The 26,801-nt window shown below is 37.6% G+C and overlaps 1 protein-coding gene and 1 long non-coding RNA gene across 2 annotated transcripts in view; one reads left to right on the top strand and one right to left on the bottom strand.

Annotated features, from left to right (window-relative positions):
* The window catches only part of LOC108526212 (uncharacterized), a 74,432-nt gene extending 47,697 nt beyond the window's left edge, over positions 1-26,735 (bottom strand). Inside the window, exons 1-2 of the long non-coding RNA XR_001884463.1 lie at positions 26,510-26,735; positions 16,671-16,877 (exon numbers count right to left, since the gene is read on the bottom strand). This is a non-coding gene — a long non-coding RNA (uncharacterized LOC108526212). The remainder of the gene's footprint in view (positions 1-16,670; positions 16,878-26,509) is intronic.
* The window catches only part of ZFHX4 (zinc finger homeobox 4), a 201,424-nt gene continuing 199,647 nt past the window's right edge, over positions 25,025-26,801 (top strand). Inside the window, 1 exon segment of the mRNA XM_017866864.1 lies at positions 25,025-25,070. The gene's annotated coding sequence lies outside the window, so the exon portion shown is untranslated.

Genomic DNA, 26,801 nt, shown 5'->3' with positions numbered 1-26,801 from the left:
ATGTTAAAAGCCAAGAAGAAAAATAAATTAATAATCACTCAAAATCCCACCATTAAAAATTAACCACAAAATTTGGTAAATTAAATTTCCTTAATATTTTCCTAGGTATACAAAATGTTATATCATTGAGCTCATAATATATAAATTTGTGTAATACAGTTTTGCTTTACTTTTATTTTAAGTCATTAGAAAGTTGGCAAGAATAATTTTAATGATATATAATTCATTCTTGTATATTTCCATGCTTTATTTTACTATTTCTTTGTAATTGGACATTAAATTACAGATTTTCAACATTTAAACAAATGCATTCTATAGTAACAAAAGTTTCAAAAAAATCCAAAAGTATAATAATATAAGCGGTTAAAACAGAATAAATCAGTCTGGTGCGTGGGCTCACGCCTGTAATCCCAGCACTTTGGGAGGCCAAGGTGGACAGATCACAAGGTCAGGAGTTCAAGACCAGTCTGGCCAACATGGTGAAACCCCATTTTTACTAAAAATACAAAAATTAGTCGGACATGGTGGCGGGTGCCTGTAATCCCAGCTACTCGGGAGGCTGAGGCAGGGGACTCTCTTGAACCGAGGAGGCAGATGTTGCAGTGAGCCCGAGATGGTGCCACTGCACTGGGCAACAGTGTTTCAAAAATAGAATAAAATAAGATAAAATAAAACAAAATAACATAAAATAAAATAATCCATCCATGATCAAATTAATGAAAACTGCAGTACAATGGAAATAAGCTTATGATACAGTGTCCATCCACCAAATTGCAGCTCAGGGCTTAATTATTTTAAGAAACTTTTCCTGGTACATTACATTAAGGAGATGCTCACCTCACTTTCATTTAATATGTAGAACTTCCTGACTTGTCCATGCTTTGTAGTTCCAGTTTTACAGTGCCTCTTTTTTAGTTGCCCTGTGGGCACCCCCGGACATGTTAATGGTATGACTGACTGAGTAAAATCTGCTAATGAAAAGACTGAATAAGAGTAGCAAATCTTTGCTCATGTTCTCCATCTCTCTTTTTTTCTTTTTTTTCTTTTTTCCAGGTAATGGTTTTCCTTTTTCTTGTTAGTACCAAGTAGGCATACATTAATCATGGTTTTCTGAGTTAGGAACAAATGATTTTCAAAAGATTTGGAAAACATTCCGCCGTAATTCTATCATGAGGTTCCATGCAGAGAGCAACAGTTCAGTGTGAAGAGTCAACACTGTAGATTATTGACTTCCTGTTTGCCTTGGCAGACGGAGCATCAAAGTCAATCTCAAAAATCAGCATTTCCATCAGAAGACACCTCTGATAACAGGTCATAGACAGGCCTGCTTTTATTATTAATGCCAAATTAGAAGAGGAAATAATGCCTAATATCTCGCTTGAAAGCAGCATTTACTACATACAGCTTAGACCATGAAATTTGGGTTTAACTTCAGCAATAATAATCTAGGATGATTTTTTTTTGATTCTAGCAGCTAGAAGGTCCTAACAAGGTGAAGTTAGACAAGAAGTCTGAAGCCATTTTTCATCAAGTTCATTTCACTCGTGAATTAATAGGGTAGAACATCTATGTGTGTTCACTCTCTCCTTTTGCCTGTTTCACCCAAGCATCCTGCAGATGACTGTACTATGCCCTACGCAGCGACACTTTGGCTGCCCAAATCATTCGAGACATCTTGGCTTATTTTGACTGCGCCACAGTCAATCAAGGCATCTACACTTTGCTTGTAACTGTCAACAGAAAGGGTGCCTTGTGGTCACACACGAGGGCACAAGTGACCCAAGTCAAAGGACAAGGAAAAGATGGAATATTTGTTATTTTTGTCAGTCATAAAGGGAAAGATTTTTGCCTTTCTTTTCTAAAATTATGTATGTCGTTGCTCGGCAGACTTTGAAAGAAAGTGGAAAACTTAAAAATGAAAGAATGCAGAAAACATCATAAACATTAATTTTGTTGGTTAGATTTTGCTATTTACAAACTGTTTCACTGTTATCATGACTGTGTTATACAAGCGTGCATGTCAGTTTATGCAGCATGTAATTGTTCCTTTAGGGAAATAGTATCTTCACTTAAGGGTGAGAAGAAAAAACACGATTTTTCTTTCTACAAGTAGGCAATGATATCTTGCATGAAAGTATACTTTTTTGCTTTGTTTTCACAATTCATGAACATGTGCATATAGACATACATGCATACATACACAACAGGGACAGACGCAGGCTTAAATTGGTTTGATAACGGCATGGCATTCTCAGTAGTCTGCAACATAGATTACATGCCCAGCTTTATACTCTCAAATTAGTTTCATGGAATTAGTTTTTCCCATATTACTCTTTGTTATAATTTTCATCACTAAATATTCCAGTGGATTACACATTTCATAAGGAGATGGGATCTCATTCAACATAGTAGCCCACAATGTAGGAAAAAATGTTAATCCCATGGCATTTATAAAAAGAAAATTACATTAATTACATTTAATTTTAAATTTTGTTTATAGACTATTTCTTCTACATATAAAACCAAGCTCTTTAAAATTTAATTTTTATAAACTCAACAAGTTTATATACTGTTCTAAATTATATCTCTTCTTTAAAAAAATTTCCCTCAGATTTGAGTCTGTTTGATTCTTAGAATTTTCAAAATTATATAGGTTTTATTGAAAATATCATTTATTAGTGTAATATGCCAAAAATGTAACTTTTCAAATGGCGAACTGGTATATACTTAGATGCATTAAAATCTCCTATAAATTGATGATAATGATGGGTAATATTTATTGAGTGCTTATACCTGTGCCATTTCACAGGATATTTAACAATCCTCTATTGAGTCATCTATCTCTGTTATTATAATACCCATTGTATAGAAAAAGAACACTAGGCTCGAGAAAGTTAATTAACGGTCTAGGGTCACACCACCATATCAACTGGAGTTAGAATTCTCTCTCTCTTTTCACTGACCCCAATGCTTCCACTCTTATGTACTTTGCTCTATAGTTTGCTTAATAATATGTGTGTGCCTTTCTGACATCTCTGTCTCCTCCCTAATATGTACTAGCAAACTGCATTTACTATCTTCCTGTTTTTATGGTTACCTAGAGTTTGTCTCAGTGGTTGTAAATGATTTTCACATAATCTGCAACTCTGATGAGTAACAGAAAAAGGCAAATTTTAATAAAAGCCTTTTTGAATAAAAGCGAATGCAACAGAAATAATAGAAGCGATTATTGATAAAAGTACAGAAAGTTAGGCACTGAATCCTATCCTGAGGGTAAAAAGCAATAATTTCTCTCAAAGTATCATAAGTTTATACTTGGTCTTTAACAATGGTATGTAAATACAACAACCACAACTAAGGAGTACGCTCTTGGAAAGAAGGACATCATCAATAATTCCTATTAATGTTACAGAAACATGTAATTCAAAATATCATATTTTCACATGGAATACTTGGATTCCACTAAACTTGTGCATCTTTTACAAACCCATTGGTAAAATTCATGCCACTGAGAATGGTGGAGGTCTAGATATCATACCACTGAGACAGAGCCTGAAAATCAGACCTGCCACATCCATCATTCTGACAGCTAGCCTAGGTTGTCTAACTCCAGATACATCTACTCTTCTTCAGAACCAAATAGCCAAAGTCAGCTGACTTTGGTCAAGGACACTTTCTCCTTATTTCTTAACTAGGAGAGGTGAACGAAGGGCTGTTTCTTCCCCATTGAGACAGAGTATCTTTTTACCCCCTTGGATTCAAAGAAAAGAACGTTTTTTGCTATGTGACTTTTAGGAAGCAGCATGACAGTGCTCAAATAGAAGACTGAATCCCATCTCTAGTACTTATCTGCTCTATGAACGTGTGCAAGTGTCTTAAAACCTCTCTATGACTCAATTTCCTTTTCTGTAAAGTGGGAATAATAATAGTACTTACCTCAATGGGGAGCTATGTGGATAAATGTGACCATTTTAGTAAAGCACTTATCACCATGCCTGGTACATGGTGAGCACTCAGTGAACATTAGCTTTGCTTCCCAACAGTCAGCAATGTCTAAAATGGTGGCTAAAAGCATTAGTGTGCTTATTTCCCATAGAATTCAGCAGTCTTGCTCTACTGTCTTTCATCTGCCAAACTCTTAGTAAATGAACTGCTTCATTTCATGCTGAACATTCCAACTAGGCCCTTTCCCTGTGATCCTCCAAGGAAGGAGAGGATAATGACTAGACACAGAAAGGTATCCTGGTGAAACTAGAGGATATTATGCTAAGTGAAATAAGCCAGGCACAAAGGGACAAGCACTGCATGATCCCACTTATATAATATATCTAAAGGAGTCAAATTCCTAGAAGCAGAGGGTAGAATGGTGGTTACCAGGGACTAGAGGGAGAGAGAAATGGGGAGTTGGTTTTTAATGGGTGTACTCAGTTATGCAAGAAGAAAAAAGCTCTAAAGACCTATTGTACCTCATCGTGTTTATAGCTAATACTGTACTGAACAACTAAACACTTGTTAAGAGGTTGTATTAATCCATTTTCACACTGCCGATAAAGACATACCTGAAACTGAGTAATTTATAAAGTAAAAGAGGTTTAATGGACTCATAGCTCCATGTGGATGGGGAAGCCTAACAATCATGGTGGAAGGTCAAAAGCACTTCTTACCTGTCTGGGCGAGACAGAATCAGGGAGCCAAGCAAAAGGGATTTCCCCTTATAAAATCATCAGATCTCAAGAGACTGTTCACTACCACCAGAACAGTATGGGAGAAACCGCCCTCACGATTCAGTTATCTCACACTGGGTCCCTCCCACACACACACAAATTATGGGAGCTACATTTCAATACGAGATTTGGGCGGGGACACAGTCAAACCATAGCAGAGGTTAAATCTCATGTTAGGTGCTTTCTAACCACAGCAAAAGAAAAAAATAGAAATAACGAAAAAAAAAAAAAGGAAGGAAGACGGAAAAAGGAAATGAAGGAAGAAGGAGCCTGAGCTGGTATCCCTCCAATTCCTGGGCCAAAAGTAGAAGTATGCACTTCAAATGCTTTCCATTTGTTTTTATTAAGTCCGTTTAAAAAATGAGAGACCCAAAAGATACTTTCAAAACCTACATTAGAGTTAAAAGTTATCTGACACTTTGAGCTAGATTCTCCCAATCTGTCAGCTGCTGTCTGCTAGAGAAATTTTATGCCCTGAAACAGTTGGGGCACACAATAATTCCTAAGTGTGACTTCCAGGAACACCTACTTTACACAATACCAGTATTAAGCATTTAAACTCCTAAGCTTTAAAATACAAAAATAATCCAACCAACACAGTGAAGATTTTAAGGGAGCTGTGACTCCAGTAATTTCAAAGTTATGTCATCTAATTGTATAACATCCTCATCTTTTCTGGAACATTTATTTCTCAGATTAAATGGAAGTATATAAATTGGTATGTGGGATTTGGAAAAATAATTTGTGGTTCTCCTAAATATAAATGGTAACACTATAAGCTATTATATATATATAAAAATTTTAAAGGGGACAGCAAAGAATATAGTCACAAGAATTAGAAATGTATAGCAGAATAATTACAAGTTTATGTCATGCATTCTGTCATTTCTGATAATACATGGATGAGACTTCTCACAGAAAAAAGTCTATAAGCACATTTGCTCACAATTTTAGTCCTAAATTTAGTAAGGGAGTGTCTTCACTAGCCTTATAAAGTCAGAGGGAAACAGCTCTACCCTTCAAATAAAGATCATGATGATTAAACACTTAAAAAGTGAAGAAGTCGGGTAGCTTTAAGTTGACCAAGGTAGGCAGTCTTTGATGGTTTTTTTTTTTGTCCTTGAATACGAATACAAATGTTAAAAAAGACAAAGATTTTGAATGTCTTCATATGCAGATTTACTGTGACATCTCAAAATTTTTAATACTATTGGACCTTTTTTAATATATATTATAAAACATCTTCTAAGATGATATGATTTATTCCTGGAAATTAAATTTTAAGGTATTTCAGAAACATAAATATATAAGGTAAATTAATTTTAACCTAAAAATATTAAATAGAACATTTGCAAATATAATATCAGCATAGTTATTAGAATATGTTTAAAAATAGGCATGTACATTTCCATACCTATCAAACACTTAATAAAAGATGACTCCTCAGGACAATTTGCAAACTATGGTTTCATCTAGATATATATTGGTGTAAATCAGGAACTTTCAGTTCACCATTTTTCTAAGCAAGTATGCCATAATCTTTGCTAGCTCTGTTTCCGTGAGGCCATCATAAATCTACCACACTGTACTGTCTTCTCAGAATGCAGTCAAAGATTCAAATACTTGAAAGTATAGAGAACTAGACATAGAGCAAGTCTATCTTCCTAGTCAGTAATCTCAATCACCTGTGGGACATATTTCATTTTAACAAAATCTTAATAGAAATGCCCTCATCATGTGTAAAAGCTAACCCTTTATTATTATACTTTATTGAAAAAGACCTTTTCTGTTACCCTAGACAAATGAAATAGGAATGGACAATCTTTTCAATGTATACACATATGTGGTTTGCATACAATGTCTACTAAATTAGCCAGGATGGACTATAGTGAACTAAATGCAAACCTTAATTCAAATGGCATAAAACATTTTTCTCGATTTGCCACTGCTGATATTTAATTTGCTTTGATCTAAACCCACTAACATTATCCAAGTGGATGGAACAACTAAGATTCATTATTATGGATTTACTTTTAATACTGAAGGTGTCTGTTAAAAGAAAAGTAAAATAAATGAATAAAATACTTAATTTTAGTCTTCAAAGTTAAAATGCTATACAGAAACCAGAAAAAAAAATTTAACCTGTTCCTTTTTTGGAATTATACTTTATAGTTTTGTATTTATTGAATGCATTCATAGGCTCCCTTAGGATGTGAAATGTATGGAAATATATGTGCATTACTAAAGAAAGAACTAAATTTATTCTTTCCCCACATCATGCTCTTCTTTGCAGTAGAGGTTTTTAATTCAATACAGAGCTAGAATGAGATGGAGCCAATTTCCTGGTCTATATGTGTGACAAATGCTGAAAGTGGCACAAGATTAACAAATTAGTTGAAGTATAGATCTTAAAAGATTTTTTTCTGTGTCTCTAAATCGAAATTCATACTTTATTTGAAAGGAAGGCTTCTTTATAATTCAGTAATGAATAAGGGTATTTTATTTCTTTGTATTTAAGATGAAAAATGAAATATATGACAACATCCTAGCAATTTTTTAAAGCAAATGTTTTATTTGTAGGAAAGCTTATAAAATTATCTATCTGGAATATGAAATTAGTATAATTATCTAGTATCTTAGATTAATAACTACAATGCATAGTTAGCTAGATCTGTAAAATTACTTTCAAAATAGATAGTTATTCTCGAAATAAAAGCACAAAATGAAAAGCAGAGGTACCATTTATTTAAATTTGTATTTTCATGGTTAAAATATGCTTAAAAGGAAAAGTCCTAGATAAATATACTTGCTTTTCTAATAACATTTGTTAGCTTGGTTCTAAGTAAAACTATCAGGCTTGGCTGTTTTACCTAACCTCAGAATCGTGTACTTGATATAATCCAGATATCTAACACCAAACAATAAAACATCTGCGACAATAAAAGCATGTAACNTTATCTAGTATCTTAGATTAATAACTACAATGCATAGTTAGCTAGATCTGTAAAATTACTTTCAAAATAGATAGTTATTCTCGAAATAAAAGCACAAAATGAAAAGCAGAGGTACCATTTATTTAAATTTGTATTTTCATGGTTAAAAATATGCTTAAAAGGAAAAGTCCTAGATAAATATACTTGCTTTTCTAATAACATTTGTTAGCTTGGTTCTAAGTAAAAACTATCAGGCTTGGCTGTTTTACCTAACCTCAGAATCGTGTACTTGATATAATCCAGATATCTAACACCAAACAATAAAAACATCTGCGACAATAAAAGCATGTAACAGTTGTGGAATTGTTTAATTTGGGAGAAATGGTTTGTTTAATAATCACATGTGCATGAATTGATTTCTCCTCTTCGTCAAGAAACTTTTACATTTTGCGAATGATTTTTTTAAAAAATCAACTTAGGATGTGAAAAGCTTTATAAAAGATATCCTGAAATACGTGTTTTGGAATTGTTTCATTCATTCCACTTTAGAACCTTGTCATGGTCCACCTGTTTTGCTTGGGCTTAAATTATATAAAAATAACTGCATTTTAAAGCAAGCACAATCTTACTTGTTGTACCCAAACATGATAACACGCTTAAAATTCAAGAAGAGCTCTATGCAGGTTGTACCTCTCAGTCACCCAATCTCCTTTCACATATCTGTTCATGTTGACAGACTATGTCATAATACATCAACAGAAAGATCAGCACAGAAGAACAAAATTTCATCACCTGACAGCAAGAGGAAAACTGATTTTCAGTATTAAGTGTGTAAAGATATACCATTAACTCACTTCCAATAAGTCTACTAGCTTTAAAAAATAGGGCATCTGCTATAATCACAAATATATGCTAAGGCAATTAGGTTTATGTCTTTGGTGTCACCCTTTGACTGACAGCCTATTTTCATTTACACTTTTATATGATTTTTAACTCTATTTTGGAAGCAACTTAGATAATTTTTAAAAAATAATTTCTTAATGAGGCATGTAGTTGTGTGCATGTAAAAATATATCTACCAAATGTTTTAAAGACAGTCTTTCTTATATTAACCATGAGCAAAAACCTACTGACCATTGAAATAGAAATGGGCATTTAAGCTTCTGATAAAAGCTAGGTATCTTTTATATACAATATCTTGCTCTGTTGTGTATGGCTTTCAGTAGAAATTTAACAATATCTGTAATAAATAATGTCTTTTGCAGCCTAGGACATCATCTGTCACTTTGGCTTTAATTTTGCCCCTGTTTGAACACCCTACAACATATGCACTTCTCTTTTGTCTATTATCCTAGAGTTGTGCTATTCCCAAATATTGACATCATCTACTTTTATCAGCATTAACTGCTCTGCAGCTTCCCAGGCTCATGCTCAGCTCTATTTCTTCCTATTGATTATCTTCCTCACTCCAGCAGGTAGCTAGCCAGCGAGGCTGTCCTGAGAAATAGCTTCCAATGACTTTATACGCACAATTTACACGGAATTGTTTAAAGAAGATATTAGCCTCAATACAAATCAGTGAACCTCATTTAGTCAATACTGCACAATTCCGCTGTTGGCACCCTGTCACATGTTCGTCTTCACAGTCAGCTGCCGTACCCAATCTGCACATTAGCCATAGTATTTAGTTTCATATTAAAATGAAGTCAGATTTTTTCACTTTTGCTTTTCTTTTTGAAATCTTTTCAGTATACTTTTTACATCACCTCACTGAGCCATGTGATAGTAATATATTTTGAAATATAAAACCTGAGATTAAATGTTTGATTTTTGACAGTGTTCTTAAATATAATAAATTCAAAAGGAAATACTGTTAAGTTAAAATGGAGTGTTTTTCATTAAGTCCAATCAAATGGTAGACAACAAAGGATCTTTTATTTGAGAATATGAAGTGAAAATGAAAACCAGAAAACCTTTACTAAGAAAAGGTCCAGCTAAATTATGTTGGAAGGAGGTCTCCAGATTGAGCCTGGGTGTTTCTTTTACTAAACGTGAATTAAACTAAGATATGCTCTAAAGAAATATCTTACAAAGAAACAAAACTTATGCTTTTTGGAGATGAAAATAAGGTCTAAGAACAGTTGACTTTGAAAATAATTCTAAAGAAAGATCACATATGAAAAAAATTGCCACAGCATCTGATCTTTTCTTATAATCATAACAGGGAAATGTTTAGAGTAAAGTAATGCTAGTCCCTTCTTTCTCTCCTATGGCAATGCTGTAAAATTCTAGAAGGAGTGTTTATATTTCAGAATTGCTCCTTCTTAAACTACTGGTTTATGATAGTTAATGAAATGATATCCAAATGTTGAAAAAGGAAAAATCCAAATGAAAATCTAAATGTGAACTACAATGAATAACTAGGCAATATAATGCTACTCTGAATGTTTGTGCATCTATTACAAAATGAACTGCAATACATTAAAATTCTTCAGTGGTAGTGTAATATATAAGTGAAGGTTTACATATAAAAGCTTTAGCTATCAAAAAAGGATCATTATAAAATATTATCCTAAACGTTTACTTGAAAATATCATTAACATCTTAGAATACCTTCTGAAAGTTGTCATTACACCTATTTGCATATTTTTGTAAACCGAAATAGGTAAGAATAAAGCACACCGATCAAAATAGTCTATTTGTTATTAAATGCATCCTCTAGCTTTAGTGGCTGAGGGGCAGAAAGACTTGGGGAACATGAGCAGCAGAGAAAATAGTAGTTCTAGTTTTAGAGATTTTTAAGGTCTGTATATGTCACATTTTAACTAAAAAGCAACAATTGAACAAAAGACGATTTTAATAAAAGTGATAGTAATAGCAGCATTTTGAAAGTTAACATACAATAAAATTATATAATAATTATAAATATCTCAAGATTTTCTTTCTTTTCTATAAGATGCTAACAGTGATTTTGTTTGACCTTTGCTTTCTTTTATTTTCTCTTTAAATAGCTTTAGTTAAGCCCAGGTAGAAAAGACATGCTAAAAGATGGGCAGACTATCTTGACCATACATCTTCTCACACATTTATTGCAAACTGACACTCATACAACAGTGTTTTTATTTATTTTTTAATCACAAAGATTCAACAAAGAACAATTCAGGTACCAAGGGAAAATCACACTCCAGGAAAAAGAGAAATGTTGTCACTGCATATTCAATCTGCGTAAATACAGGTATGGCAAAGATAATTGTAATATTTGTGAGATAACATTCAAAATAAGTCAATGACCTAAATATGAAAGGGTTTAGGTATAGTTATGTATATGCATTCATGTATAGAAATATTACATGTAATGCACAAATATAAATTCTAGCCAAAGCTAAAATGCACAAACATTATTAGGCTTTTTCAGTTAAAATATATTTTGATTAACATGTATTTATATATTAAGAACATTTCTACCAACTATGCTAGTCCATTTATCATGTAATATTCTTATATTAAATAAAGTTGCTTGCTTTATATATTGACAAACATAAGAATGTTCTCAGTAATGAAAATGTAAGCACAAACAATGGACACAAGATAGGTATTTAAAATTAACAGCAAAATAGTTAAAGATTTCAGAGAAATAAAAATGCTAATATTTTCCCCAAAAAATCTTTCCAAATTAACAATAACGCTTTAAGTGTAAGTCAATGTTGATTTCAATTTATGTCAAAACATGAAAATCTCAAATAATAACATTTCATGATAACTTTTAAAAGAAATTAATTTTCTTTAAATATTTTGTTGTAATTAAATTTCTAAAAGAGAAAATTATTTTTGTTTTCTCAGTCCATTAAGACCTATCTATAGAAGAAAACATGATGCTAAACCTGAAATTGTTATAAACTTTATAAATTTTCATATTTATGATGCATATTAAAGATTAACATTAAAGATCTATAGTGACCACCTGCATAGATTACCAAGACATTGCCAAAAAAAAAATGTGTATCATTTCACTGCATTAATTTTACCAGCAAAGTATTCTGGACAGATTCCAGAAATTTCAAATAAATATCTTTTTCATAAATATTTTGATGTGTATGATCTAGTCATAAAGACTATTTTACCGCCAAAAATTTAAAAGCATATTGAATTCTACGAGATTATCCTTTCTAGAAATGTAAACTTAATGTATCTAAAGTAAATACACACACAGGCACACACACACACACACACAGACATTTTGCCAAGAGACATTCTGTTTTGATTGTTAAAGTGAACTGAAAATGAACACATTAAGATGATTATTGCATTGTCATTTATGTAATTATGTGGCTTAAAAATACATAACCATTTCAGTAAGCCCTAATTTTACATGTTTAACAATACAAGTATTGTCATTATTAATTTTATAAGGTGAAAATATTTTAAAATATTAACTAACATATTTCTATTCAAATTCTAAGACAGTGTTATTTAAAATATACAATCAAACTAGATAGCTAATTGGATTTATTTCACAATTTTAATTTGATTTTCTATATAGAAAATATGTGTAACAAAGTACAATATTAAAGAAATTAATTTTAGCCTTTTTATAGAGTACTTTTAGACATCTATTACCATGTATAGAAAACACAGATATATCATACATGCATACATATGCTTGTGTCTGTATGTATGCTGTTTATGTATTTTGCACAGAGAAGAAAAACATTGTCATAATCTAGAATAAATAGAGATGTATGTGTATGTCTGTGTGTGTGTGTGTGTGTGTGTGTGTGTAGAGAGAGAGATGGAGAAAAAAACTGGTACCTTACAAAAAAGTTAAAGGTAGGATATTCACATGTTTGAAAATTAATCTAAGGGTATTATGTTATCATATAAACATTATTAATGATTTATCACTCTTTCTCTTAATGTTTGGGGTGTGTATGTGTGTGCGTGTGTACTCACTAACAAGAAAGTGGATATTTGAGATGAAGGGAAAAGATAACTGTATGGAGATCTAAAATAAGGCACTTTGCTTAAAATTATTAAAATAAAACTTAAATCTATTGAGGTTTACTTTTCCAAAATATGAAATACTGAACCTATAAAATGGGCATTAGAATTACACTATATTTTGAAGATTTTCTTTTGAAAACTTTCCCCACGTAAATGCTTTTATCAATACTACCATATAGTACTATAAAATATTCTTAAGGCATGTATGAAAATATCATGAAATAAACCCAAAAGTTTCATCTTGCATCACAAAGGTGAAGAGTGTTAGTAAAGACAAAATTCCTTATCATTTGATTCTGCTATAACTGTTTCAAAACTCCTACTGTAATGCTTTTTACGTATATCATTTGTTGGTCTTCCAAATTTGTCCTTTTCTCAATATTCTAGGGCTGAAAAAAATAATATAACACTACATGTCAAGAATTTACATCGCTACCTAAGAGTTAATATCTTGGCCATCTTTAAGACTATGCATTTAGTTATAGCCTCAGTAATGCCAGTGTTACAGCATTCAAGTGATGCTATTAAAGGACACCTTATTAGTAAGTGGGCATCTTACTACGACCTGACTACTTAGATTTCTGAAGCCATACACACACACACACACACACACACACACACACACACACATATTTGTATAAAAACCACCTTATGTGAACTATTCATCCCCAAGAGGGTAGCAATAGTGTTTGTTGTCACGAAGTTGACAAAAAGCAGTACACAAAAAGTTGTATGTGATTATCAAGTAGACATATTCATTTCCTAATTCCCAGACAATTAACAAAGATAAAACTATACCCTCAGACGCCTCCCTTCTAATCGTAAACTAATGATACAACAGAATCAAAATACGTTAGGAGTGGGGGAGGGGAGATTGAGAGCCAAATACCTTTTCTGAGGCTCCACAATGGGTTGGGGGCCTAATTATTTTTAAGTATAATCCAACCAACCTCTTCTCATGCTTAGCTGCACTGAGTGACACTATTTGTGATGCCCAGTGTGCTGAAACTGAGCAGGTTGCTGTCAGTTTAAAAATGACTATAATAAAAGTGACCATGAAGATGGATCTTGTGATTTTGCGTTTCTAATCAGTCATCTGTGAAGAACACTTTTGCTTTGATTCAGCAGACTGGTGACAGCCATGATTGATAGTGCACGAGGATTAAAAAAAGGTTATTAACTGTCTTCCTATTAAGCTCAATGTATTACCCCTCTAGGTGCATCTCATACTTTAAGTTAAAGTACTTACTCAGGTAAGGTCAAGAATGAACTCTATGGAGATGGTATCCATCCTGTTGAAAACGAGTGAGGCATCCTTGCATTGATTTTTTTTTTTTTTTTTTTGGTAGCATTTAAGCTATGTTTAATTCCACTGTCTTATTCATTAGCTAAAGGATAGAAATTTCATGCTTCTAACAGCATACATATGGAAAGTACTAAAGGTGTAGAAAATAGCTTTAAATGTAAAAATTTGAATGTAGAGATAATTAGCAACATGTGTGTGACATATACATGAATCTATACTTAAACAGATGGTCATATATTATACAACCTATGAAGGCATTTTTAATGGTAAACATTAAAATTGATTTATAATTAAAAAATAAATATCTGTGTTGTAAATGCAAAAAATTGCTTCAATTTTTAATCATCCATAAATGGCAAGTTCATGATAAAGAAAACTTAAGAAAATTCAAAGGATGTCTTAAAATACCTAAGCATTTGTTTTGGTTTAAATTCTTTAATTTATTAACTTAATCTCATTTTAATTTTTTAGGATTGGAAATATTAACATAGAAATGAACACTTGAGTGACAGCATCTTTAAAGAGCATACTATATGCAAACACATACACGGATAGTATTATAGATCCCGAAGTATTTAAAGTCTTCCAGTAACTGAGGACATGCCATTAAAAGAAATAGTAAAATATTAAATGTCACCATATTTCCTGTGCTCATTTATTACAAAAGCCNTAAAATACCTAAGCATTTGTTTTGGTTTAAATTCTTTAATTTATTAACTTAATCTCATTTTAATTTTTTAGGATTGGAAATATTAACATAGAAATGAACACTTGAGTGACAGCATCTTTAAAGAGCATACTATATGCAAACACATACACGGATAGTATTATAGATCCCGAAGTATTTAAAGTCTTCCAGTAACTGAGGACATGCCATTAAAAGAAATAGTAAAATATTAAATGTCACCATATTTCCTGTGCTCATTTATTACAAAAGCCAAAGTATACTGAAATTTTTTGAACTTTTTTTAAAACTTATTGTTAAAATATTTTAAATTTACAAATGTAGTTTCAGGAGATAAATTAAACATATGCATTTTAATTTTAAATTACAGTATTATGTTTCTTCATATGTTTTCCACTGTAAACACTAAGCACATGTTAAATGTAATGTGAATTAGACAAAAATATTTAAGGACATCAATACCTTGGCATTGAGGTAGCCATTTAAACAATAACCAAATCTCAGCTCTATGTGCTTGGCGGTTCCTCACTGAGCAACTCTGCACAGTAGCACAGAATAAGAAAATGTTACCAGTATGACATTAGAGTTTCAATGCAGGAAAAATCGTATTATGTCCAAAAGTTTTTTCTAGGATATCATGGCCTGTTTCTCCAGTGCCAGTAATTATGCCCATTTTGGGTCTATAATAAATTACATTTTGAAAATATACTGTTTTAATATTGGGACCTATCAACAATGAAATACAGAGAAAGTAAGGAAATGAAGTTCAAGATTTCATTGAATTTTTCTTTACAGCCTAAAACATTGGCTCTCCATCCTACTTTGCTTAATATTGCAATTGCTGCTTTTAAAAGCCTTTCTAGTTCTCTAGCATTTTATGTATGCCAAGTACAATTTAAATACTTACACATTGAAACCCTCTTCATAAAATATTAGATCAATATAAAATTGTTTATTTAATGAATCGTGTTTATGTGGAGTGGACTTAAGTGTAGATTTTATAATTCATACAAGATTTCCTCAATAAGACAAGTTACCTTTGTTATTAAATGAATTTTCCTTTCTGTCCTATACAACTTCAGCAGGCAAACTTGCATTCTAAAATTTAGAAATCATGATGAGATAAGTGACTGAGGGAGATATTTGGTCAATGATAGCATTCTATATTCTTGTACAAATATTTGTCAAAGGTTTCACAATGAAATTGTAAGTTAAGAAATATGTTGTGTGTTTCTCGAAAATATTGTTTGCTTTTAAAATAAAAAAAGAACAATGCAATCCAATCTATCTCATGGTAATTTACACAATGCTCTGAAATGTTAGTGAAATGCCCAACTTCCTCCATCTGCCTAATTCAAAATGTCTTAAGGAAAATGAGGAAATACAAAGGCTAGGTAGGCCTTAGAGGAACACACACATTTCCTGGTGTCCTCTGTTTCTTATGGAATCAGGATCTAGAACGCACAGTACACGTAACACACATTTTATGAAAGAACAAGGCAAAGACGATTTCAGGTAATCTCCAAGGTAGTCAATTACCATTACCATAAATGAAATTAAAGTTGAGCAGACTCCAACAGTGGCAGACAAGAAAATTTTAAAATGCAACATCTTCCTTTAACCTTTTGGAACTCCAGAGCAACATCTTCCTTTATCCTTTGGAGCTCCAGAACAGAATGTTGCATTCATGTTCAAACAAATAACAGAACTGGCAAACACACACACACACACCCCTTGTTTGTGCAAACTCCTTCCATTTAGTTTTGAGCCTATTGTGACCTGTTTTCATAGACTGCTGGGATACAAGGCATCTTTAGTTTACAGTTTCTAAGACTTGGATTCCTTTTAGTTTAAAACTCTCTTCTGGGGTTCCTCCAAGCCTATATGCATCTCTCCTTCTCCTCCCTTTCTCCTCCAGAACCTACTAGGGCACATAAGGTAGGGGTATGGACTGGGTGGTGCACATATGTGTAGCCAGAACGTGGAGATCGGCAGCTGCTGTCCACTCCCAGACTGTGTACCTGAGCGCAGTGGCCACTCTGCTCTTCCGCCCAGCCCACTCCTGCCTGCAGTGTTGCTGCTGTCACGCCAGCCGGTGATTTGATAGGCTTGTCGGGTTGCCATGGTGTTGACTTCTTGCCTCTGAGGAGCTGCCCAATGACTGGAGGTCTGGGATTAAAGCGGGAAGAGGCAGCGGCCACAGCGAATTTCAGCGGCAGCTGCAGCAGCTAGAAACAAGAGGCAAGAGGACGAGGTCTTTAGGTTGCGTCCCCCTCCTGCAGTCAGGGCTGCCAGTGAGGGAAAGAGAAGAAAGGGTGCACAGTTGAAATGGTGACCACTGGAAGTCAGAAGATACAAGCTAGGGCTTTGAGACCCGCTCAGGAATAACTCATGAGCAATCAGCACGCGCTGAGAGGAACCGTCTTCCAGAATTCGTTATTATTCACATTAGACATTACTGGAGTGGGTGGTGGGACTGAGAGTAAAAAGGTGTTAAAAGGGACCTAAGTGGTTGATACATTTCCCCCACACCCTACCGTTCATTTGGGCAACGAAATAATTTGAGAGATGTAAAGGCGCTGTACGGTGAACTTTATATCATGGAAACTGACTTAACTCCAAGAAGCGAAAGTGCAATTAGACAGCAACCGAGTATAAGAAAATAGTTGCCTTGGACGGAGGCTGGTGGGGCGGGGGGTGAGGGGGCGGGGAAGTCAGAGAGTGCATGTGCAATGCACAACCCCAGACGGAAATTGTAAACTAGGAAATGAAAGGGAAAGAAACCGCTTCTGTTATAAATTAGTAGGTAGGTGAAGGTTATGCAAAGAAGAAAAGGGAAAGTAAAGCTGTTAAAAGAATAGAATAAAACCCCCGGGAGTTCAACTCGAAATCCCCCTTTACTCCCCAATCCAATGGGAGTAGGAGGAGGAGAAAAAAGTGCATTCTGGTGTGATGAGAACTCTCTGGAATGTCTGGAGGAGAGGATAGAAGTGTGAGGGTAAGAAGACCCGGGTGCTAAATAAATCGCAGGAGAGATAAATGGGGGAGGGGCAGGGTAGGAAAGAAACAGTCCGCGATTCACCCAAGGGACTAGGAGATTCAGAGAGATTCCAGCAGAAGGAAAGGAACAGAAGTTCAGGCTCCCAGCGTAAGCAAAGGAGGAAACGACAAGAATCCCTAAGAGAAAAAGAGGAAAAAGGTGTGTGCTGCTGAGGCGGGGCGTGGGAAGACAACCTCAGTCAACTACTGGAAGGAGCCAAAGACAGTCAGCAATTACTAGGACTTCGGCCAGAGAGGGCAGAAGATTGTGTAGACAGGCGGTCAACCAGAGCAGCGCGGGGCAAGATTCACGAGTGCGAAGCCAGGTGCCGCGCGGTCCGCGCCGCGGCTCCGGGCGACGCAGGGACTTTACTGGCAATGAGAAGGGCTGCTCAACCAGTCTGCCGGTGTCACGATTCCCCGCGAGTCGCAAGCACACGCCTCACTAACTACTTTACAGCCACTTCCATTGATTTTCTTTAACAAATAAACATAATACCCGTTACAGCAACACTTCCTCTTGCTGCCGCAGCTAGAATGCCATAAGCTCTAATGACTGCATTTCTCCGGACAGCAGTTTTCACATCTCCAAATAAATTGTTTTCCTTCACTTCAGGTTTGGAGAGCCTAGTCCTCGCCCTTCTCTATAATTTGGGAATCATCTTTAAGAATAGATAGAAGACAAGTCCAGACACTAGTTTGCAAATCTGGTAGGGCTCACTCTTATTTGCATATTAATTTTGCTTATAAGAAGTAACTCAATTTGGGAGGCAACGGCCGGCAAAGAAATCGACTCCTTTACATCTGCAGGGAAATCAACATTAGTTCGGCAGGCACACCTAAGCTACTGCCCTCGAGTTGTCTCTTCAAATATTCCTTTAAAAATAAAGTATTTATTTTAAAGTAGCCCCCCTTCAAACGCCCGTTTCTGCTGAGGTTCTTCCATACATGTCAAAGGGTTGTTGAATTATTCATTATTGTAATTACTATCATCATTGTCATTATCCCTTTCCATGTGGAAATAATTTTATTATCGTAATTTGATATCTGAAGAATTTCCTGTTAGTCGTTTGATAATCATTTTTTTCTGCTGAAAAGAAAAGTTTTGTTTATAAATGAGATAGAGAAAATGTTTTAAATGCTTTGATGTTTGCTATAGATTTCCGTTTATCTAATCGATCGGAATGCCAATAAAATCGATTAAAGGTTTAGTGTTTTACAAACAACCATTTTGTGCTTTTTGATTTTACGTTCAGAATGATTTTAATAAAGCTAATGCTTTCCTTTAACATTCTCCCTTGAAAAAAAAAAAAAAAACTAAATCTTCATCGTTTTTCCTTTTATTATTAGAAATTNTGAATTGGTGTTTTGGTTATAATTTAATGTAAAGCTACCATTCCTGTACCTTGGCAAACCACATTTTCTTTCAAAATCTTTGATTCATTTAGTTTCTGCTAGTTGTCTTAAGTAATTAAAGATAGAAACAATTATACATTTTGTAACTTAGATCAGATGGGCTGTTTTTGTTGTTGTTGTTGTCGTTGGTTTTGCTGTAGGATTTAATAGTTCTCTTGTATCTAATATTTAGGGACATTACATATAGTGGTGGTGGCTTTTCTTCAGCTGTAAATATCTGCACATTTGTCTTAGAAATGTGGGTGTTTGGATGAATGCAATGTCATTTTAAAATAATTTTATTTGGTGGCCAGAGTTTAGTATACTGTCTATACAACTCTTCATTGACTAGATATAGATGCTTTTAGTCTAAAATATCACTTTATCTTCTGCTCAATGAAATTAGTTATTCGGTCTCTGTGTGTGTGTCTGTCTGTATCTTCTCTCTCTCTCTCTCTCTCTCTCTCTCTCTCTCTCTCTCTCTCTCTCTCTCCTTTCCCATTTGGATCTTGTCTTGGAGCTCTTCCCCAGACAGAATGTAACATTTTCTTTGGATACTCTTGCTGGAAATATCTCCATATATATTTGAGGATTGTGTGATTGTGATCTTGGTTTTGGTGGTGTGAACATGTATGTGTGTTGTGGGGAGGAACGTGATAAGGGGTCCTCATTAATTTGCGTAAGTGCTGTGGAAGTGCTTATGAAGTTAGTGAACTGTTATTGTTTGGGGAGAGTCCTGTCTGATTTGTTTATAAACACTGGGCTGGTTGCTGAGAGGGAAAAGAGGTCACAGCACTGTCTGAGCTCTGACCTCTGAAAGGCCAGAGGGCATCTGACTTTTCTCTTTCTTCTCCCTTTCCCTCCTCTCCTCCCTTAATTCTTCCTTCCTCAAACCCTCTAGCTTCCTTTCTCCCTTCCTTCTCCCTTCCTTTCTTCTCCCTTCTCCCTCCTTCTCCCTTCCTTTCTACCTGTGTCTAACTCTACATAATGACTCCCCTTCCCCCTAAAAGGTCAGAATCCCCAAGGGGAAAAAAAAAAAAAAAAAAGCTAAAACATTTACTCCAAAGTAAAAGCCAAAAATCGACTTTAATCCAGGAAGAGAGAAATACACATGGATATAGAGGTGCAGAGAGAGAAACTTGGGAACAAAAGGGGGACACTGCTATGCTGTTTAAGAAAAAGAAGAAGGCCATAGAGGAGATAAGAGTGTAGCTGGAGGAGGGGAGGGATTCAGGGAGAGATTTAACTGCCCACAAATACTACACACATATATACACACTCAAAATGCCATTCCCTTTTGATTTCCACTAGCTCACTCCCTCCATCAAAGAAAGTGCCCATTCTCAATATTAGGTCATATTTTAAGCCCCCCGCTTTTTTGTTAGTTCTTTAAAAATATATATCTCGTTCTGTATAGAAAGCTTGGGATCCCTCACCACACACAGAGCCACACAGACACATACACCCCACTATTTCTTGAATTATTTCACTATAAATGTAATGTGTTTATGACACCTTCCAAAACAAATCCTGCACCTTTCCATTCATTGTTAACTCCACATCCCTCCCTTACACAAATACCCCCCAACCCTGTCACACTCCTCACCCCCCTACACACACAGTGACAAATATTGGTATCAGGCTTAAGTGTGTTTTGGAAAAGGGTTGCTAACTTAAACAAAAATGTTAGTTAACACACCGCCTTTGTTAAATAGCCCCCGGGTGGAGAAGACCCAACAAAAGAGAAGAGGAGGAGGGGCTGAGGATCTGAAAGTGTCTGTGGTGATATAAAGAGTTCCTAACGCTGAAATCTTGTAATACCTCGTTTCAAACTGAGCTCATCTATAGACCCCGGAAGCGCGGTCAAAAGACTGGAAACCTTTTCCCCCTTGGGCTGGAGTTGTTCTTGAGCTGGAGGGACATTGGGGAGAGGGAGGTGGGGTATTTATTAGTGAATTGGTGAGGACAGGGTGGGAGAAGGACAGAACAAACAGCTGAAAACTCATTAGACCGATTGTGAAGAGTGTCCTCGGAGTGGATTTGGGAAATAAAATACGCCGAAGAAAAAGGCCAGAAGTGGAAATTACCTTTTGTCTCAATGTTAATTACTCCTCGCCTCCAACACTCAACACCTAACCACTTGGTATTCCTTTTTGGTTTTCCCCTAACTCGGCGCTCAATGTCAGGGTCCGAGTGCTCTGCAGTGGATGTGGCTGGCCTGGGGTTGCCCTGTAAAGTGTTGAAGAGGATACAGGGAAAGTTCTTGGTGCGGCAGGGAAACCTCTGCTCCTTTCACTTTGAAATAAAAAGTGACCCAACGTTCCGTGAGGGCGGCGGCGGGTTCGCTCAGAGTTTAGGGACAGTGGAATGGGGGTGGGACAGGGAGTGGGAGTCAGGGTCAAAGGTGGATGGCAAGGCGTCCGCAGAGACCCAAGAGGAGCAGCTGGGTTTCCTGACGCTGGGAGCCGAGATGTAGGGAGCAAGGGGCCGCGGCACAACGGCGCAGCCAGGTCCAGCCTCTCGGATCGCGCTCGCGCCCCATAGCGGCCCGCGGGCTGGGCTCGGGCTCGCCCGCCTCCCCGCGCCCCTGCCAGCGGTGCCGCGCTCCGCGCCCCCGGGCCCACCCCACGCAGTCCCGCCGCCACTTCAGCCCAACAGCTCTCCTCACGCTGGCGCGCTCCGAGGCCAAGCCCTGGAGGAAACTCTTGACTCTGCGCTAGAACCTCTCTGCCCCTTCCCTCAGCCCATTAACCCCCGACCCTCACCTCCAGTCTCTCTTCTTAGGGAAAAGGTGAAAGAAAACGAGAAAGAGATGGTAACAACAACAACACGCACATACACACACACACACGTTAGGAGGAGAATCCTCGCCAGCAAAAGAAGGGGTTGAGAAAGTGGGCACCCCTTACAAGTCCTCTTTTGTTTTCTTACTTAGAAATCAACCGCCCCCACCACCAGACACACACACACACACACTCACACACACACACACACACAAACGGATACACACAGTTGTATTTTCCAAGAAAAGACGGGGGAGGTGTAGAGGAGAAACAGCCACCAATTTTTTGTAATTGTTTTCCTGATTTGACGTTTGCTGTTTTGACATTAATGACATTAATGTTATTGATGTTTCAGGGAGAAAAAGGCAAAAGAAATAAAGAACTTGAAAACGAAATGATCATCATTTCCCTATTCTTCCATGCCAGAAATAGACCTCTTTCTTCACCTGAGCCTGAAACAGACTTATTGTTCTCAGGTGTTTCCTTCATCATATCCATTTACCCGTCTGAAGTCGCAGGAAATGTTTTTTCCATCAGTGAGCTTGTACATGGAGCCCTCTCCCGCAAAGGGCTTGATCTTTTCTGATTTGAACCTGAAAGTTTCCCTGCCTTCATTTCCCCTCAGTCTCTTTAAAAGCTCCCATTCTCCTTCCCCATGCACACGCCTCAAATAGTTTTCTTAAAGCCAGAAATTTTGCTCTCTGGGGTGTTTTTCAGTAAACAGTAACGCTACATAAACACCTTTTTCACTTACAAGTTGCAGAGAATTTAAATGTTACCCCTGTGTGCATGTATGTTTCTTAAGGCATATGGATAAACCCCACTGAGGTGCAATCAGATACTGCTAGCAAATTGGTGATACAATTGCTGGGTAAAGGTGGGGCTGTAAACAAAGTAAATTTACAATTTTAGAAAGCTTTCGACTTTCAACAGATTTCTTCCCAAAGAAGTTTAAAATCGAATAAAGTCTTTGGAGAGACAGATGATTTTCTTTCTGTTAACATTTAGTAGCCCTGGCTCCTAAAACACTAGTACCTGCACTGACTCCGGTTCCCTAAGGTGGTGATTTGCTTTTTTTCTCTCTTAATAAAGACCATATCTAGTTTTTGTTTTTTTTTTTTTTTTTTTCCTCCACTCCATGCCTCTGGACTTTCATTGTAACTTTAGCCAGCTGCTGAAGGCAACCAGCTTTCCTGATCTGGGCCTAGGTCTGCTTTTTTGAGGACTGTGCTTTTATCCTCCCAGGTGTTTTGTTTGGTTTTTAATCCATTTGCATCAGTCCTAGGATTTTCCAAATGTTCTCTGATAACGCAAGGTTTTAGGCCTGGAAAGATGCATTTTTGCAGCCTCTGTAGTTCCAAATACTTGTGCGATAAACCTTTCTGTTGGTATTTGGTAGATTTGTGCTTAAGGCCTAAGACAAGGTTTTGAAGCAGATCCTGGCGATCCAGAACTTCAAAGGCCTGTCACTCAAAGGCAGCTGACACATCACCTGTCCAGGAAGCTGGACACTGCAAGTATTTCCTGTTTTTAGCTCATTTGATTTGTTATTCTTACTTTCTGTTTAGAATTCCTATTTTTGAAATATTACATAGATGGTGTCTACCTGTGACCTGTAGTATAGTAGTTATAAATGCATCAAGATGCTGGCTAGTAATGCATATATATATATATATATTCCGTATATATATATTCCAAATTCAGTAGGGGGTATTTAAAAGTATGTCTATTCCTAGTTTTAGTTAATTATATTTTAATGAAAGTGTCACTCATCTTCACATCTGTAATATTGGAAAGAGATAATTAGATTTTCAAATGAGAATCAGCCACCTTAAATTTTGCACCAGAAAATACCAAGTATATTTCATTCTAATGAGATCTGTAGTGGGGTTTTAAAATTCATCATAATGTGCTTCAAGAAAGATAACTCAACAGACTCAAAAGATGAAAGGTTTTTCTTTTCTAAGTCTTCTTAAAGTTATTACATTGAACTTATGCAATTCTGATAAAATATTCAAGAATATTACATAAAGGCTAGAACTGTACCCCCCCCCCCGCCAAACATTCTTGCAACCGTCACTTATTCTCATTTGGAAGTTTTCTTTGACTAACCGCTTCCATCTCCCATAACCTGGATTTTCTCTCCTGCGTATACGTGTTTAAATAGAGTACCTAAGGATCCAGAGTGCAATTCCTCCTTTGAAATAGGCTGGGCTGAGCGGTGTTTGCACACAGGCAGGCACCCTTTATTTACATATATCTGCATATTTGCTCAGGCCCCCGCATATCGCCATTAAAGTGCGTTCATGTGCTCAGCAGAATAAACTCGGCAGAGAAAAGCTCTTCATTACCCTAACTCATATTTCTGCTTAAAGCTCCCTAGTAAACAAATCTCCGGTCCTATAATAATTACTTTGCCTCATTAAAAAAAAAAAAAAAAAAAAAATCTCGAATGTTTAAAGGGCAACGCTTTGGCGGTATCTATGTTTTATTTCCTTCCCCTTCTTGCTCTGTGTGTGCCTGTGTTTGTGTGTAAGAGTGTGTGTGTGTCTAATGAAGTTTGGGAGTCGCGCGCAGGGGAGCGTGGGGTGCGAGCCCCGGAGGTCCCCATCCCCTGTCCTCTCCGCGGTCGTCGCGTCCTGGGCTCCAACCGCAGCGCTCGGAGCCTTGGAAGCCATGAGGCTCCGGAGCTGCTCTGAGTCCGGGCTGCGCGTCATTTGCAGTCTGGGGAATGTTGATCACCTCACTAATTACACCTCTCTCTCCCCCCTCTCCCTCTCCCTCTCCCTCGCTCTCCTCTCTCATTCCCAGAGTGCATATCGGGAATAGACACACAAAGACATGCGCACTCAACTTAATCAGCCATTTTTTTAAACAGGGCTAAAACGATAATAATTAGCAGAATAAAGACATATCGGATTTTCATTTCCTTTCCTCCTTTTCCCAACCCCTTCACAACCAAACAGCGAGACCGCGGTCGGCACATGCTTTAACTCCTCCCGGACCCCCGAGGACCGCTCCATGCCCCCCACTTTCTGCTCCAGCGTTTTTATTTTCACCCAATAAAGTTCGAGGATTATTTTTTATTTTTTTATTTTTTTAATGAACCCTCTCGTTTTACTTGGATGTGATCAGCTGTAAGTAAAATAAAAGCAAAACAAAAAAGAGGCGAAGATCGAGTAGGAACTGCAGGGGAAATGGAAAGTAAGTTTTTTCTTTAACTTTTATTGAGTAGTTTGTGTTAAATTTAGGTCGAGTATCGATTATCTTTCCAGCCTGATCTTGCACAATCTTTGATATTTCGCTCCCTCTCTCTCCCTCTCCCTCTCCGCCTCTCTCCCTCTCTGCCCCTAGCTCGCTCGCTCCTGCTCGCTCTCGCACACATCCCCTCATCCCGACCATCTCTTCCGCTCTGCCCCCCTTTTCTATCTCTTTCCCCCTTTTTTGGCTCAAGGTTTTGCTCCGCTGAGGGAGGGAGGGGGCAATGAGGGACCTGATTTTCCACTTTCTTTAGGGGGGCTGCGTTTTTCTGGATTTAACTTTTGGATTAAGTGGCGGAGGATCATCTACATTTGCTCAGGCAGTTTTCTCTCCTTTTCCTTGTCTTTTCGGGTTCTGCCTTCCTCGCGAGCCCCGGGCATTCTAGTGGCTGGGGGAAGCTGTCAGCTCCGCAGCGGCGCCGGCACTGCCAGGGGTCCCTGCTCGCCCCGCGCCCCCGCACCCGGATCGGGATGACTAGTCCTCCGCACTCATCCTCCGAAAGTTTGGACGTTGGTCGGTGGGGCTGGGAGCCCCTCTCTTCCTGCTCTTTCCCTGCTTTACCCTCCAACCCCCACCCCACCTTATTCAGCCTCGTTTTTCTTCCCCCTTTTACCACCCGCCCCTCTTCCCCTTCTCAAGTTCCCCGAAGGTCGCTTAGTGTGCGGGGCTGGAGGACGCCCGGGGGTTCGTGCGCTCTGGGGAGGGGATTTCAAGAGACTGGGGTGAACGTTGGGGCTGGGGCTGCAGGTAGACACCGGCCCACCGGAGCGGGCGCGGCGGGCGCTGCCGAGGGCTGCTCTCGGCTGCGCGGGCGCGGGCGCCGCGGAGGGAAGGCAGGTCCGTTAGGAGGCGGGATCACTCGGCCGCTGGGCCGGGGACCCGGGAGGCGGCGGCTGCTTGCTCGGGACGGAAAGCCGCTGGGTGTGGGTTAGACCAGCGGATAGACGCCCGCGGCTTGGGGTCAAGAATCTTTTCCTTTCTTTTTAGCAAAGGGCAAGGGGTGTGTGCGTGTGCGTGTGTGTGTGTGTATTGAGTGTCTGTGTTCGGCTGTGAGAACCGATTCATTCTTCGCCCCCCCTAAAAGGGTTCCATGCCTACAAATGAACTTCACCTCCTTCGCTTCTCCAAGCATCAAGTGCGCCTTCTGGCTGGGAGCAGCTAAGGGAAAAGGGGCTGGAATGCACCGGGTCTCTCCTTCCTTCTACTTCTATCCACTCCCAACCCCCTTCTCTCTGCTCTTTTCTATCAGAAAAAAAAAAATAAATAAATTTTCTCATGAAATTGTATAAAGTTTCTCTGCCAATGTCCAAGTTACAAAAGGTTCCCTATCCTAACCCCCTTCCCCCAGAAGACGATGCACTGGTTTCTATTTCTTTTGTTACCTGTGATCCGGGCGGGGGGCTCCTTTCGGCCGCTCAGGCTGGGGTCCGGCCCAGAGAGGAGGCTTCTGCGGGCGCCTGTGGCCGCGACTTCTCACTTCCGCGCGGTTCTGGTGAGGTTTTAGCTACCGTTCGGTGAGACACCCTCCTTGTAGGTACCAAAGGTTCAGATCGCAAACACGGACCCCCCCACCTCGACCCCTACACACACAGAGACACACTCACACTCAACACACACTCACAGACACACATTCTCCCTACTCTCCCCCCCACCTCCGGCCCCCACCGTGTCTTT

The sequence above is a fragment of the Rhinopithecus bieti genome, unplaced genomic scaffold (genome assembly GCF_001698545.2).
Source record: "Rhinopithecus bieti isolate Rb0 unplaced genomic scaffold, ASM169854v2 scaffold_2735, whole genome shotgun sequence".
Lineage (NCBI taxonomy): Eukaryota > Metazoa > Chordata > Mammalia > Primates > Cercopithecidae > Rhinopithecus > Rhinopithecus bieti.
This window is presented reverse-complemented; position numbering and strand designations above follow the sequence as displayed.